A 22740-nucleotide genomic window follows, 5' to 3' on the forward strand; every position below is an offset into this window, starting at 1 on the left:
GAAAAAAACACACACACACACACACACACACACACACACACACACACACACACACACACACACACACACACACACACACACTTGAAGCTCTAAAGCAGGATTTGGAGACTTCGGGGCAGCTCTCATCTCAGGAGCTTAGTGACACTATTGAGACATGCATGCTTACAAACACACACATACACACACCCACACTAAAGACTGTTACCTTCTCAGATTAGCTTCAAGGCTAATGCCAACATAAATGTGGGTGTTGGTGGATTGAGGGACAAATACGAGACAAATAAGTGGCCTATCCACCAACTTAAAACCCCGGGCCAACTCTAAATCTGCAGTTTATTTGAAGCGATTTCCTCTTGTTGCCTTAAAGCAAGAACAGCCCAAAACCTCACAGTGGCTACTCTACTTGTGTAGTGGATGTTCAAAAGTTGAAGTTGACACCATTGACCTTTTACAGACCTTGAATTTTCCATCTTGCTAGAGCACTCTGGGGATGAAGAGCTGGATCAGAGATGAGCTTGTGGACCTTTCAATCTTGACCTTAACTACTGCCGAGACAACAAATGTAATAAGTATCTTTATTAACAATTTATGTCTTTCCTAGTACAAGATGGATAAAATATGAGTGTGGAGGACTTTTGAGCAGTGATCTTGCCCTTCACAAAAATTACTGCCCACGAACAAGTGGCTGCACAGTGCAAATTCCTGTGTAGCCTACTCTTTTAGAGCATAGAAGAAGAATTGATATCTGTGAGAACTGTTTTATCCAAGAGTGAAGTGATAAAGTTTATTAACAAATTATGTGGTACCAGATGAGTGCAAAGACTCACAGACTCGCCAATGACAGATCCAGTATTTGAGGTAGTATCAGAGGCATGTCCGACACGAGTATCGGTAAAGGAACAACTCTAAATAACATTGGGGTCTCTTGGAAGCTGAGTGGTCAAGATGAATAGCATGTAACCACAACATCCATGGACAAATGGTGGACTAAGAACACCAGATATGCTGTTGTCTTAATAAAATAAACTATAAATGCTGAGACGGTTCAACTAGAAAGATCCAAAATTGTTTTTGCGCAGCCAAACAGGGCTGGACAGAAATGAAGTAGCACAGACAGACAGCCTAACTGGGTGGCTGGTGTATCAATGGACACAACTGTCATCAAAACAAATTTAAAACAGTTAAAAGCTTTCAACCTTTAAACCATCATTCAATCAAAGTGCACAGTGCAACAACCATTCCCTCGGCAGACAAGTCCATTAAAGTAGATTAACTCAATAGTGCCAAGCCAAATCATTCACACTTCCACACTAAGCAGAAGACAGCAGCCCCAGTTTTCGCCCTAAAGCTTTAGGTCAACATCAATCTTAATCTCCATATTGATGTAGAAAAGCCAGTTGTAATGATGCAGACTTACAGGGCATCATATAATGGGAACAGCACACACACAACCACGACACATGAAAGCCTTCACACGTGAGAAAACTTTTCACACCATTTTTCCCCCCTAGCACATGTCCATATAGAGGATCTGGGTGAAAGTGGCAGCTATGCAATTTTAAGCTAGCTTAGGGCATTTGTGAGGTATCTGGGAGTAGCTAGGGGCTGTGGGGGAAAGAAAAATCTTATGGAGCGTTGGAATGTGATATGTTATGGCACTGTCAGTATATAAACTTTTAATTACCCATTTCTGTAACTATATTTGAAGAGAATTATCTGTTTTAGAGTTAAAGCGATTAGTCAATTAATCAATGAGTTGATAGAAAATTAATTGCTATCTTATGATAATTGATTGGGCAAAAATACATTTCTTTTGTGTGACCACCAAAGCAGAATTTTTTACTACTTTTACTGACTAAACATTTAATCAACTCATAAAATAATTCATTAACTAATTATTTTATACTTACTTACTAAACTAATTAGTGGATTCTCCCTTAAAACTTCAAAGCAATAAATGAAACCCTAAAACATTACTAACAGTTTCCTTTCAGAGTCTGCAAGGGTGCAGTTATGTGGCTTTCACAGATCATGATAATGTTGCGCTACAAAAAAATTAAGTCATTCAGATAAATTGCAATGGGAAAGCAGCATTTATCTCAGTGTCCTTACAATTCCAGCAATTCCAGCAAACTTAGAGGGTGTGCACATGGATCTCTTTGAAAAACTTATTTCAAGGACCTAAAAGTTCAGAGGAAACAGACAACCCTTGACCACTGGACAAGACCTTGTAATTATTTTCAGTTGCTTTGGAAAACTCTCTCTCCAAAAAGCTATGAAAGTCTTCTCTCTCACTGTGGAGGCTTGTAAAGAAAAAAATTTCACAGTAGCTAAACCTCACCAAATATAGAGTGAAGACAGAGCTCTCTTCTTCTGTATTGAGGGCAAGCATTGGGCAAACATGCTATCTGAAAAAGCCATCAGTTAAAGTATTACCTGTTTGCCTTCTGCATTGGATACATCTGAACATGTCTGAAAGGGTAATAAAAGATACAGATATTCACACATACACACAGCATTGGTCACACAACCTCTGCTGCACAAAAACCATCCCTCATTCAGTGTGGAAGCTTTTATAGAGCAATCCCATGAATCCAGAGGGGTCGGTGTGTGTGTCCGTCCCTCCGGAGCGAAGCCTGGAGTTTTCTCTATTAAAGCCATTCATCCTCTCTGGCAACTATCAGCGCTAGCGCCTTTTCAGCTCAGTGTCGTTTTCAACCTGGTCAATAGTGTGTGTGGTCTACTATCTTGCTTTTTCCAAACCCACACAGTCTTTTACACACACACACACAAAATCAATCTCCACACTGTCTTTTCCAAACCCCTCCCCCTTAAATAAATACAAACACACACACACACACACACACACACTGAAGGAAACAAGCAAACACACTAAGTGCAGTGTCACAGAGCGCCGTCACCAGGCTGTTAAATTATTCAACAGTCCCTCACAGACAATTTTGCACATCAGAGAAAGTGAGGGAGGAGGAGCAGGGGGTTGTTCATGGGTACCACTAGCGAGGATTGAGTGTTATAAAGATCAACAGGTTACACACACACACACACACACACACACACACATGCACATACACATAACAGGAAAGAGAGCTGAAGAGCTGGAGAGCAGCACCTCTATCTATGGAAGCTGCAATTTAACCAAACCAGAGAATCGGATCCTATTTCATGTTTGCAGTGAGAATATTACACATTCTTTTACTGGGCATACCCTGTAATCCACTATAACCACAGACTTAACAGTGATTGTTTTAGCCTTTCTACTGTTGTTTTTTTGAGGGGCGTTGGAGTGCTCCACGGACCTGCCAAGGTGACGCCCAAGAATAGCCACAGATACACATACACAAAGACATGTAAACACATGTCTCACATTTTTAATTTTAGCTTACTTTGTTTTTCAACCACACAGTATTTCAGGCACTTGATGAGGAGCTTTTTTTCCTTTACCTGGGTGGCTTTACAGAAGCATGTACAAACAGAACAAGTGGAACCACCCTCTTTATAAAAACACATAATAACTTTGATAGATATTCAACTTGTATTGATTACATACATTTCTTGTGGAAACAGACTGTTAAGAGTTGGGAAAAAGAAGACTGGGATACACCTTGGACACCTGGACAAAAAGCTGTAAAGAGCAGAGTAAATTAACTGAACCTTGACCCCAAACACCTGCACACCTTTATGGCTCAGATGAAGTGTATGTGTTTCAGTTTTTATGTGTTAATTCATCGAATATTTAAGATCTTGAAAAAAAAGGACCCATACAATTTTATATAATGTAAAACTGCTTTGAGAGTTTAATAATGCCAAGACCCCTTCAACTAAAACTGAAGATTTGCTTCCTATTTTTTGTTTAAATATTTATTTCTGAAAAATCTGATTTTGAGATCTAAATCAGAATCGAAAAATAATGTACTGACACTGGTATCAGTATCAAAAACCATTTGACTCATAGCCAAACCTACAGTTATATTATAACATTATTATAATAATATTTTCATCACTTTCCAAGTACTTTGCTGCACCATGTGTCTTTGTGACATGCCTTCAGTGAAACACATGTCTAAATACGGGAGTTTCATGTTTATATAATTTTCTTTTCTCTCAGGAAATCATTTTGGTCAAACTCTATTTTTCCAAAACCCTTGTAGGCCCAGCACAGTACCAGTTCATTATTTTAAAAGCCTGACTCCACAAGCACCACCTCCTCTAAGCTGACTCACTAAACAAACAGCAACATGCACATGTTGGATTTTATGCAAATTATGTCTGAAAACCATTCAACTAATATGAAGCAATTTGCAGAGACTGTGCATGTGCAGGTTAGCCACAATGTCTTAGTCACTGTCCCCAGGAGAATTTGAGATATATAAAAAAAATATATATAAAATAACACTACAATCACCCCAGGGCTCACACTAACCTAGATCTTCTATTTCCAACTTGGACAAAAACGATCCTACATTACCTTGGGTTCTGGTTGTGTGTCAGTAACAGTATGTACAGTCTGAGTATGTGAAAGGACATTTCTCTATAAGAGTATATAGGCAGAGTTTTTAGGACAAGTATGACTCTGTGTGTGCTAATAATGCATCTCTGGATTAAAATAAGAGAAAGGGACAAAGGTCATGAGCAGAGGATGACAAAGAAAGAGACAGACAAAGAGAAAAAGAGAGAAAGGTAGACAGTACATGACTTAACAAAAGGGGGAAAAGGTTGAGACTGATGAATTTCCATCCATCATAATCACTGATGGAGACATGAAAACATTTACTGTAGAGGAAAGAATACAGGTGAAGAAGTGTACAGCAACAGGGAGATTTTATACCAGTGGTTTCCCAACGTTGGCCTGTGCACTTGTGAACCTGCATGTCATTTGTCCAAGCACTGAACACCACAAAATAAAACACCAATGCCTTTACTTAGTAGTTCATTTGACATGTGACTTCATGAGTCTGTTACTTTGCTTGCTGGCTCAATGACATGTGTTACTAGAAAATCACTAGAAAATCAAACCATCAGTAATGTGATTCGTTACACCTGCGCATAACACCATAACAAGTGAGAATATTTGCCATAACAAAGAATGATCAACTGAAATGATAATGTCCTTCTAAGGTGGAACACATGAATATCTGCAAAGCAAAACAACACAGAGGATTGCAAGTGAAAACACAACAGCTGTCAGTAGGAGTTTTGTCCTTCGTGGGAAGTGTTCCATACAAGACAATCATTATTGCATTATTGTTCTACTGATATTGCCATCTTGAGGAAGAATTCAACAACAAGTAGAAGTTGTTTACTTAAGGATAATCTTTGCCTCTGTATGAATGGATAAAATCAAACCTGAAGAAAACAAGAATTTCATCAACAATTACACCCAAATAAGCCCATGTTCAATTTGTCGCAGTTGAGCAATATGAAATTCTAACATCATGTGTGAACACTTAAGCCCCAGAAGAGGTGACTAAATTTAATTTAAGGGTGGGCAACTATTAAACTGCATGTTACTTGAATTTTGTTTGGATTATGTAACCAAGCAGGATGCTTCAAAGTTCCTACTGAAAAACATTTTCGAGGTGTCTTGATCACATTGCAGTTTGAAGCCACCAAGATTCAATCACCTATCACCGCTCATACAATCTCCAAGAAAAACCAATACAATTATTGCAGATGCAATTCTTGTTATCATCAGAAAGTCAGATAAAAAAAAATCTATGTGGAAACACATTCGTTGACAAGCACAACCCCTTTGCCTTCAAAAGCTTTTGTTCCACCTTTAGATTTACTATGGCCTGTTCAGGTGGTGGCCCTGCTGGCTAATGAGCCCGTATCAGGAGTTAATGACAGGGTTGGGTGACTGGAGACCAGTCAATCAGAGGGTTAACAGAGTGTAATCTGTAAAGCATTGGCCCACACACAACCCAAATTTAATCCATAAAGCTGACCCAAGGTCACCAGGTTCAACAGAGAATCTGTCAGGATCTGTCTACACCAGCTCAGTTTTATGACGCCCACATTCACTGCAAAAACGTTCTCCGTGCTCACACTGCTGGTGATAAAGGATTTAGTATATACAATTCACAGCATCAACGTCTATGTACTAATTTTACAATGACACTTCCCCACTTGGAACATTAGCTAATTCAAAAGTTGTAAGTATTCACCAACTAAAGGCACGCATAATGTGTACAGCTAATAAGAAAGATCTAGCATTTCAACAAGGGCAAAATCTAAACTACAGATATTGCAGTTTTAATCTACAGGGAAAAGAAAAAAGAAAAACATGAAATTTTAGACTCTTTTCCCACCGGGACTTTTGCATGCTTACACCATAACAGCATAATCAAAAATAGCACAGTCACATGAACAAAGCAAATTATTCTCTCAGCTGGAGTATGATCTGAGGGAAATTCAATCTAAAAAAAGGTATTTACATGGATTTAAATTTGTGGCTGTTAACGTTACACAAAATATGACATACCTGGTATTATGCTCTATTACTGACAGTGTGTTTTCCAATACAAACAAACACAGTTCATAGGACACATCGGGGGTGGGGGTGGGGGTTACCAAGTAGGAGGATATGACTAACGTCTAGAGAGACTTGGATACAGATGCTGGTGGACAAATAACATTCAAGGGGCATGAAGAACTTAAAAAAAGAGTGATCACCTCTTTTCTATCCATCTTCCAACACTTCAAGCAATCCTTAGAAAACAAGACACACACACACACACACACAAATTTCTCTATGGATTAACGGACCACAACCTTCATTACTCCATTACTGTCTTTACTCACACCCATTCCCTGTGCGTCATCACTTTTATACCTAGTTAGTTTAAATTTCTATTTTCTTTCTAGTCATAATTTCCACAAAAAAAAAGAGAAAAATCATTTGTAGACTTAAGATGTCATTTCGCGTTCATGTGCTTGAAGGATTTATTTAAAATGTCCTACAAGTTTATGTTGCAGAGGAATATAAATACAGGCAAATAAGATTAGATTCCTGTTGTTGATTCACAGAGGACAGATAGCAATTAAGAGTAAATGTCAATTAGGTTCAGTCACTGAGGTCTTGACCTTTGGGCGCCGAGTTGTTATTGACCCTTGGGTAACATATTGGGCTGCCGTTGGTGCAAAATGGTGTGAAAGCGAAAGACAGGCCATTCGATGAGTGCTGGTGTTTTCATCAATGTGTGTAACACTCACTGCCACTGGTCACACCAGGCTCAGCTGGGACTTCGTGACTAGATTGGCCATATTGACTAGGCAATAACCCAGGGCCTGTTTATGACACTATCAATTCCCAGCTGTATTGATTTTCATTGTGGCTGCAAAAATACTCTTCAGTTGCACACCCAAACACATGACATGACTGCTGTGGCATCACACATGCACACACAAAAAAACACACAACATGTAAGCGTTTTATGAAGATCTATGTTTTGTGCAACTATAAACAAATATTCAAGTGCATATGCACATAAACTCATAAATGGTGGTATGGCAGAGAGTATAGCAGTGAAAATGAAGAGTTTGGGGCTGTTTGACATCAAGGCCACATGTCAGCCAATACAGATTAACTATGATTTGCACACACTGTGTCATGAATGAGTTTTGAGCCCCTCAAAAGCTCTCTTTACATGTGTGTCTTAGAGAAGACTCATGCTGAGAGAGTCCTAGTTGTGTCTCTGACACCACAGTAACAAGTGTCGATGGTCAAATGCCTACACTAGCTCGTGACTCATCCTGCTGCTGTAGCCCCATTCTGCTTTCCCACAAGGCCATGCAAAATACATGAGAGTACAACAGAGTTTGAGTGTATGAGAGAAAATGTGCAAACACACATAAGGCTTGGCACATGTACACAGCCATACACATACATGAAGTTCTATAGTCATTTAATCATCGCATTGACACACACACACGCACACACACATACATAGGGACTTCTTCTCGTGGCAGTACACACCAGATGATCTAGTTTCAGCTCCAAGTGTGTGTGTGTGTGTGTGTGTGTGTGTCTGTGTGTGTGTGTGTGTGTGTGTGTGTGTGTGTGTGTGTAGGGCTGAGCGTAGAGTGAAGCGCTACTCTAAAGCCCAACAGGATTTTCCAATCAAGAGCAGCAGAAAGATTAATAGAGGCCTATTGGATGCTCTGTAGTGAAAGCTGTGCAAAAGAGAAATTGTTACAGTGAGTAGGACATGCAGCTGCCACTTGCTGGGTTTTTTTCATAATGAAATATTAAAGAGACTCAAATTAACAGACAGTTTGAGCTGTATTAGCTGGAGTGTGAGTGATGCTCTAGTGTGGTGAATGGCAAAGCTATCAAGCCATCACTGTGGTTGAACGTGTCCAGATATCTTTCCAAATAAGATGAGTGAATCAGGTTTCCCCTCATTCTGTGATCTGGTACAAAAGCATGAGAACTAAGATTTTGATCCTTCGCTTAAAGAAATCTTTTCAACTGGCTTATTTCCCAAATCTGTCACCCAAGGTTTGCACAATTCAGAGCAATACTGACTGCCCCTCCAGACAAAGCCAAAGCATTGAACACAAGTCTATTCTAAATCTTCCAAACAGCTCAGTGAATGGATTGATCCATGTAAGACGTCTATGCTGTGTGAATGAGACGCCCTCTCTGACTTTCTTGAAGGCCATGTTCTTGGAGGGAAAACGATGATGTCATGCAGTCATTCGCCAGGGCCTCACGGGGTGGCGGGGGATGTTGTGATTCACGGTTATACATTTATGGCCAGGACTCCCACAGCTGTCAGCTTCATAACAGACTGAACAAAAATGTCCTGCAACCATTAGTGTATCATGGAGCCTTATTGGTGCTGCTATCATTACTGGTGTTTTTATTAATTACACTATTACACCTATATGTATTACTGTTATTATTATTATCATTATAACTGTCAGTCTGATAGTGCTTGAATGCAACAGTACAGCTGTTCCAGCTCTGTCTTTCCTATTTACCCCATTTCTCTCCTCTCAACCAAACCGATCGGCACAGACGGCCGCCCACCCTGAGTCCGCTTCTGTTGGACATCTCTCCCTGTTAAAAGGGAGTTTTTCTCTTCACTGTCACCAAGTGATTGCTCTATAATATTGTAAGGTCTTGAACTTACTCTGTAAAATGCCCTGAGATAATGTATGTGGCACTATATAAAGAAAATTGAATTGAACTCAATTGCATTTCCTGACTTTCATTTGAAGAGAAGGCGGGTGGGGGTTTGTTGTGTCAGAGTCTGCCAAGTGTTTCCAGACAAACACCACAAACTTTGTGTTATACACTGAATGCTCACATGACACAGTGCCCCTGTTGTTCTCATTTGATCAGTGTGGTAGAAGAGCCGTTAGTGTGTCAAGTCAAAACGGAAACGTCTTGATTATCACAGCACATCAGCTGAGAAGTGCCTGAGAATGTGGTGGGTAATTTGACTCATCAGGCTATAATGCCTCAGTGGATGCCACACAGAAGGAGAAGCCTAAGCATGCTAACCTACAACCTTCCTTCCCTCCTTTGCCTAAAAACGAAAAGAGAATGATCAGCCAAAATGAACGAGAAAGACAGGGGGAGGAAATTAAGCAGAGGAAACCCCAAAAAGGAAACATGCATCTAGGCCACTGAGTCATTTCCCCTGTGTTTTGCCTCTTCCTCTACTTCTTTTTCAAATATACACTGACAGTATAAATTATGTACATCATCACTGGGGTTTACACAGAGTGGGAGAGGGCCCATGGGTTTTAGGCCTTAGGATTTCGGCTTTTTATCCCCTGTAAAGTCTGCCCGCAATTAGTTTGGGAATTAATTCAGGCTCAGAACTTAGCCTCCCCCTTCCTCTTTTAGATCTGTACTGATTCATCCAAGCCTCTTTTTTTTTTTTTTTTTAATACACACACACACATACACACACACATACACACACACATACATACACACACACACACACACACACACACACACACACACACAACACACACACACACACACACACACACACACACACACTACAGGGGGAGTAAAAAAAATGTAATATCTGGCCCTGGCCTGTGAGATTTTACTCACACAGATGGTATCACCTACATTATAGTTATGTGGTTTAATACACTAAACTAAATGGCATCTTTAACTTGTGTGTATAAACAGCTCAAGATGGTTAGGCAAATTACAAAAAATGATTCAATGTGCATCAAAATTTGGCAAATATATATATATATATATATATATATATATATGATAATAGCATACTGGCAGATGTTCGGCCTCGTGGATCTTTTGTTCATCAGTTCATGTGGTTGCCTCTTCACCATCCATTAAGTATAATTGTTCTTTTTGTACACTTTTGTACAGTTATGGTTACAGACTCTCTGATAAAATTTGACTGATAGCATTTTTTTTTACCCCATAAAGATATAGATATCACAATAATATTGTTATTGTGAATTCTTTTGGCCACGAAAATCATCTATTGAAAATCTGATATTGTGACAGCTAGGGTTGTGCTGATGGACGATATCAGTGATCGATGACCATCAGAGCAATTGCCAATAGCTTAAATGTCAAGACCACAGTAACAGCTTGGCTGGGTTAGATCAGGCTATATCAAATAGAGATTTCCCACTTGTGCCATTGGCACAATTTGCTCTGTCACGTAAACGTCAGATGTGTTTGTGATTGCGGACATGAGTGATTTGCGATCATCCAAGCTTTTACGCCTTCACTGTATAGTGTTCAATGACAAGTGATTATTTTCCTCATCCAATTGGTCCACTCTTTTTCAGTGAAGCCATTAATTGATTAGTTATTTATGACAATGTGGGAGATTGAGATTTTTGCTTGATAAATTATTTAAACTAATGATCAAGCATTCAATTAATTTTGTCGACTGACAATCAAGTAATCAGTTAAATGTTTCAGCACTGCCTTTAATGCTAACGATTTTATCACCACAGATTACACAACTGCCTTCCTATGATCAATTCTTAGACACAATATCACCCTGCTGAATGTTCTTCATTTATTCTGCTGTTTTTCCTTCATCTCTAACATTCACTGTTAGTCCAGGCTTGCTGTTCCTGGTGGGATCCATTAACTTCTGCAACCTCTCACACCCTGTCTCTTCGGGAAGGGGGAAAGGAAAGGGGATTGGAGAGCAGACACTAGTTCCTTCCAGTAAATTTTCACTATCACGACATCTTCCGATTTAGCTGTGCAGTCTCACACAGTACACACAGATCAGATGTCATGGCCCCTACAATCCACAAGACCCTGCAGTTCTATGTGTGTTTCCAATCAATAATTAATCAGGTAAATCTTTATATTGCCAATATTCGTCAGAAAAAGACCATAAATTAATAACAGGAACCTTTTATTTAGAGCCCAGTAAATCAGAATGAGAGAAAACATGTGTGTCTTGGCCAATGGACAATGCCACCCCCCACCTTTCGGACACAACCCCATAAATTCATTCGGCAAATTGGCACAGAGAATTCAGGTCAGGTGAAGCAACATGGCTGCAACTCTCTTCAGCCATGAATGTCTGAAAGGAAATTTTGGTCTAATCTTTTACGGTGGATCATTTTGACAAAACCAAAGAGTCTGTGATGTTATCTCCTTCAGGATGTAAAAAGAAGAGGAAAGCTCAAACGTATTCACATAACACATTATACTGTCATTATAGCAGTCAGGGAAAAGTTCCCTCAATTGCTTGTAAACAACTCAGAGAAAATTTGTCAGGCATCTGCACAATAAACTGATTGCTTTATTCCACAACAGATAAAGTAGAACAGGATGCCCCCCTGTTATCTAACATGGACATCATGACAGTTAAACAAATTTTGACTGCAGATCTGACTGTAAATTTTCTTTTTATTTCTATACATTGCTTTGGGCTTTCAGTTTGTTAAGAACACACCATCTTGATTGTAATCAACTGCAGTGATCCCCTCTCCCTCTGACGGTGTCATCGCAAACAAAAGCTCTTACACATGAAGGATGTCAGGGAGAGTCAGATGTAATAGTTCTACTTGGTGTCCCTTATGGCCCTTGATCATGTCTTGGTTTTGGTTGTGTGTGTGTGGTTGGAGGAGGCTGGCTTCTTCAACTTCTTCAAACTAAAAACTCCTAAGCCACAATGTCTGTCCACACTACGTAATTCTCTTGTGTGTTACAGTGATCATCAAGAGTATCTACAACAAAATCCAGCCTGTGATTATTGGTGAGAACAGTAACTCGAGCCTTGAAATCTAATCTGGCAGTAATATTGGCCTGCTTCCTGCTCCTTCACTATGAATTGATTAAGAATGTACAATAGAATTTCCCATCTGACATGGCCCCTGTATCACACCAAGAAACAATAGCTGGACACAAGTCATAAAAGTTGCTGTCTATGAAAACCCAGGAAGGGTGTGTGCACGCATGAGCTTCTTGATACCCTCACGGCCTGATAATTTAACCATTTCCTCATTTACCCTCTGGGACGTTATCATCCCTGCAATTATCCTAAGGTTCGTGGCCCTCTGGCTTTGTAGCGCTGCACATCTGGTTCATTTGTGTTTGTGTAGATGAGAACTTGTGTGTATGAGAGTGAGAGAGGAAACGAGAATGAGTGAGGGAAGTAGAGGGGCGGGGTGTTGACTGGCAGAGTTTCCTCCAAGTCACAGTTTAATTGGACAATTGTTCAGTTTAACCTCAGGCTCTGTGGGTTCAAAAAGGCATGCAAAGCCGTCCTAATATGGACTGTTAAGCAAGAAAAGGGTGGCAGAAGCACTTGCTTTGGCTCGCATTGCATTCTTTTTCCTCATTACAAATGCCTATGTTCCCTCATGCAATATGACACACCATTCACATCCAGTCTGATAAATCAGGGGTTAAAATAGCTGTGTTGTCCAACAGTGAAACCTCCATAAATTGTTATCCTTGATGTCTTGTGTTTAAAATCATTGTTGGGGGGGAATCCTGTGATAAATTATTCAGCCAGGCTGAGGCACAGACTTAACTAAAAAATAAAAAATAAAAGTCACATTTAGCCTGATTCACTGCTGGCTTGCGAGAGCACAACGCAATCTCCCCCAGATTCATCAGAGGCAAATCTCCACTTGACCCAATGGAGGCTGTCCAGTCACAGCATTAGGGATGCACGGAGCTTGGGCAAAGGCCTAGTTTCTCTTGGGACTGGGGGGATGGGGTGGGTTTGGCACACACTCTGGGAGGCCAATAGATGAGGAGTTATCAAGCATTTACATCAGGTTCGGTGGCAGACAGACCAGAAAGGTTCAGCATGATCTTGCCAGGCGACATCACCCTTAATAGCCCTGCACCATTTGGTAATGCTATGAAATCAAAGCGTGTCAGCAATCATTAAATAATGCCAAGCTGCCAACACTGACCACAGTGCCCACTGTTGTGCTGACCGCGAAGTGCTCAACCAACACACCAGTGAAATGTGCTCTGTGATGACACTTAAAAAGAAGTGAAAGGCAGGTTCAGAAACACTTTTTAAATTATGATGTGGAACTGTGAGACACAGAAGCGCTTTGGGCAGGCAAAGGAAGCTCCCAAAATAGACCACTGTGGTGCAGTGTATTACCTCACCCCCATTCACATCAGCAAACATGTCCATCACAATTATGCATCCTAAGCCTTGCTGACATGCCCCACTCCGCTAAGCTAGCAGCGCATATAGTTTTCCCAGCCGGTTGCATGCAGGGGAGAGTCAGCAGAATGGATGCAAACTCTAGGCCTATGACATGACACTTTCAATTTTTTAAAGACCACTATTACAGCGAACCATGTAGTTCTAAAAATACGCCTGCCTAAGCCCTTTCCTTCATTCTGCCGAGCTAAATTAAGCCCCAGACCCAGGAGGGGTGGTGGTGGGCAGAGATAACACAAGTCAGCCATCAGCAATGGTAATGTCTCTTTGGGTGATGATGATGGCTGCTCATAATTCCCCAGCACTTCAACTTGGCCTAGTCATGGAAGAGCAGAGACAGGCTTGCAGATTTCACAGGAGAGCTGGAGACAGATGTAGCCGGACATAATGGGGTTTGAAAAGGGTGGGGGGTGGAGGGGCCAAGTCATGGTCACAGCTGCAACATCGCCAAAGGATTGGAGGCGCGCTTCTAATGAAGGGCTGTAATCAAGTCACTCGTGCTAACCTCCCACACCCAGTCAGGCGGACTTGCCAAAATGCCTCTCTTATGACAGAGGGTTTAGTATGCTTGAGGAAGAAAACAAAGAGAGAAAGAACAGTCCATGTAATGCACATGAAAGAATGACGTATCTAACAACTAATCTGTTCTGCATTTTGGAATACAACATATGAATATTGCATGTGGTAAACAAGTTAATCCAGATGTCATTCTAGCAGCGAGTCTGTGAAATATGTCAACAAGAAAAAAAAATAAAATAAACATGCCAGGTGAATTAAGGCTGGCATGTGCCTCCAGACATGCCACAAAAAATGTCCTCTAATGTGCACTATATTTTCAGCTGTTCAATGGGTGACAGCTGGATCCTACCGCCTGCCAAAGATCTAAACAAGATGGTCAGACGAAGACAATTTCCAGCAGTGCAAAGTGGCGAGTGAACAGCAGAAGTGGCACACTCACTAGGGAGGCATTTGTTGATGAGACATCTGTTGGGCCATGACTTCCTCCCCTCCAAAACCGCTTTCAGTAGACCAAGGCCATGACTCAGGTCTGCACCAGCTGCTGGGCCATGACTAGATCCATTTCACATTTTTCCCTTTGACTCCTATCATGGTCAGTAGGGCAAACACGGTTTCCAACATATCCAGAAGTAAATGCTGATGAAAGAGTTTCTGATTATGACTTGGTCGTTTGGGCCTTGATGGACATGGACCATCAGATGGATTAGAAAAAAGATATTTTGCTCGGGAGCTGATGATCTTCAAGTGGTTTAACAAACACACTCATTTAATTAAACTGAGAAGATCGATGGTTAAGTCTGTCTTGGGTACAAACAGTTACTAGATGCCCACCGGAAAAAGGCTTCGGGATCCCCCAACTGTGAACACGGGCATGTGTATGCAGTCCTTATGTTTTGGTAATCACATAGTACAGCGGGTGGGGTGGATTAATCCTGCTACCAAATATCTGTACTGGTTCTTGCTGGCTTCACAAGATCATGATCTCGCAGCAGTGCAGAGTTTTGCTGTCTTTTGAAATCATCATTAAAAGAGGTACGCATGAACATATCTGCTAGTAGAGGCTAGGTGGGGGTAGGGAAGGCATAATTCTCCTTGTCATCTGAGACAGCATTCCTATATTAGACATGCTAAACCAGATCACTGCAGAACATTAAGCCTGACAGCAGCACTTTAATATTTGATGCGCTCTGCTACCATGGCATGAACCACCAAACTGGTGTAGCTCCGGCTAAACTGACAATCCTCTAATATATTTTTCAAAAGTCAAACTCCTGTCACATGGAAGTGGAGAAAAGTGAGAGATGCTGAGGTGGATTAGTCAGCAGGGAGGAGTAATGTGAGTTTTTCACTTCAACAGGTTGCCCTAGATGCAAAGGAAAACCTGCCAAGCTTTTTCCCACTGGCATAAAGGGTTTCAGCTTTTAGAAAATATCATAATGGCTGTCTCACAGATATGCTGAGATGACCTAGCACACAGCCAGTAAACTCATTACAGGGTTGGTGGCAAGCCATAAGACATAAGGGCCCAACAGTGGGCTGTCATGGTTCTTTGACAACAGAGCATGTAAACTTGTTAACTTTGACATCCAAATGACCCCACACAAGAGGAGGGGGAGGACAGAAGAGTCACACAATCTGGGAAGACATCATTTGCTAGATAATACCTGGGACAGCGGCGGCTGTCCAAAACACTGTTTTCAGTACTAATTAAAATAGGCTCGGGTTCTGTAAGGCCACAAGCCAGCATGTATGCCTTCTGGTTGTTCTTAAATTAGACAAGTCCGGATTCAGCTGAGACCGAAAGAGATTGCATTAGACACTACAGCGCATTAGACGAGCTGTGAAGCAGAAGCTAATGCAGGCAGATAGAGGTCACACCAACAATTGGAACTACTGTAGCCTGTTTAACAGCAGTGACTCTTTGTTGTACAGATGAACTGCTGGAGCCTTTAGTAATGTAATAATTTGCAGCTCCCATAAGGACAAATTCTCACATCAGCATCAGATGTTTGGCTCAGCAACAGCACACCAAGACTCAGTATCTAATTATCATATATCTCAGAAGCATATTGGATACTGGCCACCATGCGGGTTTGAATCTGGTCACTAAATTTGGGGATGTCTTTCCCACTGGTCCATACCATGCTGCTTTGCCTTCTTCCTATGCAATTTAAAAGCTTTTTGTGGATTTGCTTCCTCCATGAGCAAATCCACTAATCACTGTGTTCAGATTAAATGGATTTTGTGCAAAATGTTGCTGTCATGAATGCTGCTGTGACATCACTGTAACCACTGTTTAACAGCCCACCTGAAAGTTTTAGGGGTGAATAGTTGAAGAGGAGAAGCACCCAGTCAGGTCTGCTGTTATTGCCAGGCCAAGCCCATACTAAGCTGACTAAATTTGAAAACAGACCTTCTTTTCCTATTCTAACCTTCCTAAACCAATGTCCCAACAAAATTATTGCATCTTGAATACACAAATTAAAAAAAAATGGTTCTTGTACAGACACATCCAGGTGCTGTGTAGCAATAATGATATGAAGCCAACTTTCTGTTACCCACGGTTCTCTTTGTGATTGCTCATTTTTAATGCTAAAACAGAGTAATCACACAGTACAGCTTTTGACATTAACTTGGTTCTATTGTCAAGCTTTGGTATTTTATACGTGTTGTCTGACAATAGAAACCGAAAAATAGGACCAACTACATTGTGTTGAGTGGGGAAGTTCAATCTTGTCTTTGGCATTATACTTACTAATCATACAAAGCAGACATAATGCCAAAAATGAATATTCTGTTCATCAAATCAAGATCATCGAGTTTTGTTCTTAAAGTTTTTATAGCCTCAGTTTTATTGACATACTTTGGCACCAAAACTTTGAAGTAGATGCCTGAGGCTCTTCATGCAGATCCCTGTCCAGAATCATCATCTGTTGCACTCCAACACCTACTACAGGCTATAGTATTCTTGTTTAACATCTCAATGATTGTCACATCCCCTTGACCACCTTTCATATTAGTCCTAGACCACTTTGAGTTAGAAAGACATTTTTTACGTCTAACCATTCCCTGCTTATGTCTGTCACAGTGCGGCGCTGCTGACACGTGGTTGTCAGCAGCAGCACTACTGACATTCTAGTTGTTTCAGTTCCACTACTGATGTTTTTGATTGTGCTAATTATGAATTCTAACAAACATGCATCCCCTCATGAACAGGCAGCATTCATCAGGTTGAAATGAACAATTTGCAACAAGTTTGTGTAGTTAAGACACATTGATGAAAAGGTTGATGAAAACATAAAAAAAAAAAAAAAATCACTTAGGATTGTGTGAATTTCTTTCTGGAATTTTAAAGACAAAACAATTAAACAGTTAATTGAAAAATGACAGATTCATCAATAGTGAAAATAGTTGCAGTCCTACAACATACTTTAAGTGATCATGGAGAATCAGTGGTAAACTAGAACTACCGCCTCATGGTTGTCTGCCTCCACCAACCAGTCAAGTTGCAGAAAACGGTCACAATCTCCCCTTAATAATAACATCCAGAAGTGTTTTTGTAGAAGGGTAAGTTGACCTTTGATCTTGTGGATATAAAATGTTATCATCTTATCCTGTTAGACATTTATGTTAAATAGTGTCTTAATTAGCGTATGAAATCTTGAGTTATGGCCAGAAAAGGGGTTTTGTGAGGTCACAGTAACCTTGACCTTTGACCAACGAATAATAATCAATTCATCCTTGAGTCCACGTGAACGTTTGTACCAAATTTGAAGAAATTCCCTCAAGGCATTACTAAAATATCATGTTCACGAGAATGGGACATACACACGTACATCCAGACAGACAACCTGAAAACATAATGCCTCCGTCCGCAGGTGTCACCAGTGGAGAGGCATAAAAAAAAAAAAGAGGTTTAACATGCTGAGACCATTTCTTTGACCAGACAGACATAATATGCAAAGCTTAGTACAAAATCTTTTCATAGCATGTTGCCAGCACAGCCATAAAAAGGTGTATTCTCACAATTTGACTTAAGCCTGACCTTGAACACAATTTCTACCAGTCCCATGTGCAAATGGGCACCTACCTCTAGTGTGAAAATGGCCTCAGTGGGAGCATGTCCGGCTCACACCCCTACCCCACCCCCTGTCTGTGACAGCCACATCAGCCAATTGTCAAGACCAGCTGATGTGTCCTTTCCCAGTGCAACATACACACGCACACACACACACACACACACACACACACACTGTATTTAAAAGGATTTGTGCAAATTCATGAGAAGACCCCTAGCTAACGTCTCAATAATCTCTCACACAGCTCTATAAAAAGACATGACTGTTTAGCAATATGCTTATGACTGCCTCTGCCAGTCTAAAGGAAGCTTGTTGTCACCTAACATATAGAGACCTGTGTCATCCAGTGTTTAACAAAGGCCAAGTGAAAGCAAAGGAACACGTAATAATTCAACGGAAATACTGAATAGTTAATCATCAATATTAATATCGATTATGAGCCCATTAAAAATGACTCTTTAATTTCTTGGCTCTTTGACTTTTGGTCTTAAAAGTGTCACGTTTGACAACCTGCACTATAAAAAAGCTTTTACCTCACCAGATGAGGCTAATCTCAGTTGGGTTCAGTTACAAGAAACAAGCATTTAGTGCATCAACCTGTGCATCATCAATCTACACTGTCTGGCAACAATACCCATTCTGTATCAGTGTGGATGAGTGAAACATTTATCTTTAAATGGCACAATCAGTGTAAAATCATAAATGCTGAACTGTCCTAGACACCATCACTAATAAGGAAGTGTGTCACTTTCTGTTCCCTCTCTCGGTTACATCCTCAATAGGTTGCCAATGAACCTCCCAGATGTGGGTGATGTCAACAGGGGAGTATACTTGCACAACAGTCCTGTGTCCTTTGAACCAAAGGGCCGCAAAACCAAAGTAGGGCACTGAAACTCTTGACTAGAGACATAATGGCTGAAAGATTGCAAAGAAAAGCACAACGCCTGACAGCTGTTTAAAAAAACAAACTTTTTTCCTCAGAATATCTTATTCTCTTTAACTGGAGAAAGTTTGACACTACTTACTCAGCATTATGCCAAGGTGAGTAACTCTGTTCTGTGTGAAATGAGTTTATATGGATTTTTCATTCAACCAACATGCCTTCTCTGAACCTCTATGCAGAAAGAAATACAGTCAAAAATAAATAAATAAATAAATAAAAATACTATGAATCGATTTGAATGACATGCAGGTGCAATGTCATAATATGGGATTAAATTCTGGTGATCCCTGCCTGAAATTGCGTGGGCTGGCTTCTTAAAATAAATCTTTACAAATGACACAGTTTAGCAGTGAAACCCGGGTCTACTGCCTCTCACTCATGCGCTCTACACACAAGAGATGACATCATGTTGGGTCAGCTTGGGTTTTAGTGCTCAGCTTGCTCTCTACATCTGCCATTTCGAGCGCGTCATGTTAGCCTACATTTACTTTTTAACGCTGCTTATTTAACCGAGCACCGTCCTGCGTGCAGGTGACGACCGTCTTGCAGCATTCACGCCAAGAAAGACTTTTGAAAAAAATAAAATATGAATGGCGTGCAGTTATTGTATGTGGCTTAAATGAATGCAAGCTAATATTGCAATCGAAATCGTTAAAACAAAAGTGTCAAGGATGCAGATTATGCTCGACCGGTTAACGGTTACAGAGAGACGTAGTAAATGTAGTAAAAATGTGGTTCGGGTCATGTGTAGTGGACGTTTCACCGTCTCAACTGAAAGCCATTGTGACTCTGCGTTGATAGTAAAATCTCACTCACAACAATGTAGGATGCAATGGACGGTACCACAGTCATTTTGAATCTGACACACACGCACACTATCCCCCAATGCTAAACTGACACCTCGATCAAGTTTACATAGCGTCCAGCCGCCTTGTCGTCTTTAAAAAACAAAAAACCCTCAACTGTACACTTCATTACAACCTGTCATCCGTTTTTGCTCTTCATACTCACCCCCCTAAGGAGCAAACCAAACAGGAAAGCGTCTTCCCCCGGCAGTTCACAGCGTAAATATCCAAAAAAAATCAGCGTAGATTTTTCAGCAGGTGCAGCTCAACACATCAATCAACAAACATGCACTTCGCTCAAAGACCGTTACAAAGCAAACCTACGCACTTAACCCCAGCGAGCTGATGCTGCTCTCTGTACTCACCACCTCTGAGTGGAGTGGCGTTCAAACAACAAGCCGAACAACGTCGAAACCAGACGACGGTGGTCATTTCCAACTTCCAGGTGCAACCTACGAGAGCCACGACTAATTTATATCCACTTTTACTGCTTTGACATTTAGCTGCAGTTGTAGCTTAGCCGTTGACACAAGAGGAAGTGTCATTTCAGTTTGAAAGCGCGAGGCTACAGCACGAGCTGTTAACCGTTAGGGGGGAACAAACAGTGACAGCGACACAACAACAGAGAAAAAGAAAAAAAGAAAAAACAAAAGCCGCTCACCTTTTGTAAAAGTCGTCGTTGTTGAAACGCGTACGCACTTCAAGAGCATTTAGTCCGACTCTGAAGATGTCGGTGTGACTTTGCGAAGTGCTGTCAGTTGGTCTGGACTTCCTGAATGACGGAGCAGCAGGAGCACAACCCCTCGCCCGTGTTTGACAGCTAGTTTGACAGACAGGCGGAAATAAAGTTGTCACATGTAGTGAAGGATGAGTACTTTCCAGACTGTTATTTTTTGTGGAGAATAAATACCAAATTAAATGTTTTCCAAGTATCTTATGCTCAAATGGTTTACCCAAATCAAATGCAAAAATATACAGCATTTACCTATCTCTTCAATAATGCTGCTTTGAATAACAAGACAATAAATTAAAAGTTAGCGACCAACAATCCTACACCTTATTTTCTTCTTCTGCAAATCATTAAAGATGCATGGACTGAGTCACACCGATTCTGTTGCAACTTCGGTGATGGCAATCAAGCTCATCTCCTGAATATAGCTACTTAGTACAATGCTGCCACCTGCTGCTACTTTTTTGAAGTTCAATAGTAACATTCCTGCACCGTAGGGATGTACCTGGAAATATGTGCGAAAATGTGTCCTTGTACAAAACGAGACACTGGTAAAATAACTCTGAAATACCTTATTGTAATGGATGGATTATTATCCTACATAAAAGACTGCCAGATTCAAAGAGAGGCGAAACAATTATAAGCTTTTTTCCCCACCTTTTGTGGCTGTTTTATGTCCATTTGTGGGCTGAGGAGCTCTCTGAATCCTTGGGGCCCTGGTCATATGCCTGGTAGGCCTCTTCAATAACCCATCGATACTTATTGTGAAACTTTAATCATTAATAAAAAAAACAATTTGAAAATTAAACACCGCTAAATTTGTAGCAACAACATATATTTCTATCTTGAACTGCCCTCTTGAATTCCTCCCTTTGAAAAGAAGGTAATTTTAAGTGATGTCATATAAATTATTGTTTTGTTTCTTTGGTGTGCACAGTGCCTTTCAGTTTGTGTCCATTTATGATGCTATGATGTTTCTTCAGTTTTTTGCATGTCTGCCCAACATAATACAGTAAAACATAGCTGCATGTCTCCTAACCGGCCAGGCTCTGAAAGACTTCATAAAGATTAGCAAATTTCTGTGAGTAGCTCGTACTGACAAAAGAGTGATAAGAATCAGGGCTGCAGCTACCAACAGTCCAAAACCCAAAGATATTCTGGGTATTTTTTAAAATACAAACAGTATAGAGGATGGTTCTTATCCGTTGACCTCTTGGGTATGGAATCAGCACCTTTCCACTGAACCAGTGCTACACACCCCAGATGGGACCCACAATGCCTGGCTTAGAATGCCAGTGCTTTATCCATTAGGCCACTTGAGCCAAAGAACTTACCTACAGAACCACTGTGGACATGGCAGTATTTCCTGGTAGTAACAATAGTAATCCCTTTATCATGGGTTCAGTTTCTATGAAGTAAAATCAGGGAATCATGAAAGTGGTCAATGCCTGTCTGATGTTGTCCATTGTAACTTACAATACAGTCAAACTGTTTGGGCCACAAAACATCAGACAAAAGTCAAATAATACCTGTTACAGATTCACAAACCATGATTACATCTTTAAATGTTGTGTTGAAAACCCAAAGAAATTCAGTTCAGTATCAAAAACAGCAAATATTCATATTTGAAAAGCTAGAACCAGTGAATTTTTGTCATTTTTGGTGATCTACTGCAGCTGTCATATTAATATGTACCCTGGGCTTCCTGGAAAGCAGTAATGATACTGAGTGGATAAATCTGAGTGGTGGTTGCAATCATGATATGCTAGAACTTAATGTTCAGGTTTTTACTTCTTTAAATGGAATATGTTAAAAAAGCATACAACCTACAGGACAATTTCTGGGTTGTTTACTGAGGACATCTATTAAAATTTCTGGTTACAGCAGCTGCAGTTCCAGCTGTTAGAAGGTTGCTGTAAGGTGCAGTGTAGACTTT

General features: G+C 40.6%; 1 protein-coding gene across 2 annotated transcripts in view; it reads right to left on the reverse strand.

Annotated features, from left to right (window-relative positions):
• The window catches only part of taok3 (TAO kinase 3), a 75170-nt gene extending 54303 nt beyond the window's left edge, over positions 1-20867 (reverse strand). Inside the window, exons 1-2 of one of the 2 annotated variants that reach the window (XM_022752805.1) lie at positions 20736-20867; positions 20440-20526 (exon numbers count right to left, since the gene is read on the reverse strand). The gene's annotated coding sequence lies outside the window, so the exon portion shown is untranslated. The remainder of the gene's footprint in view (positions 1-20439; positions 20527-20735) is intronic. The other variant, XM_022752804.1, reaches the window with a different exon arrangement.
• Positions 20868-22740: the final 1873 nt, after the last annotated feature.

This window comes from Seriola dumerili, unplaced genomic scaffold (genome assembly GCF_002260705.1).
Source record: "Seriola dumerili isolate Sdu_G_001 unplaced genomic scaffold, Sdu_1.0 BDQW01000177.1, whole genome shotgun sequence".
NCBI classification, from domain to species: domain Eukaryota; kingdom Metazoa; phylum Chordata; class Actinopteri; order Carangiformes; family Carangidae; genus Seriola; species Seriola dumerili.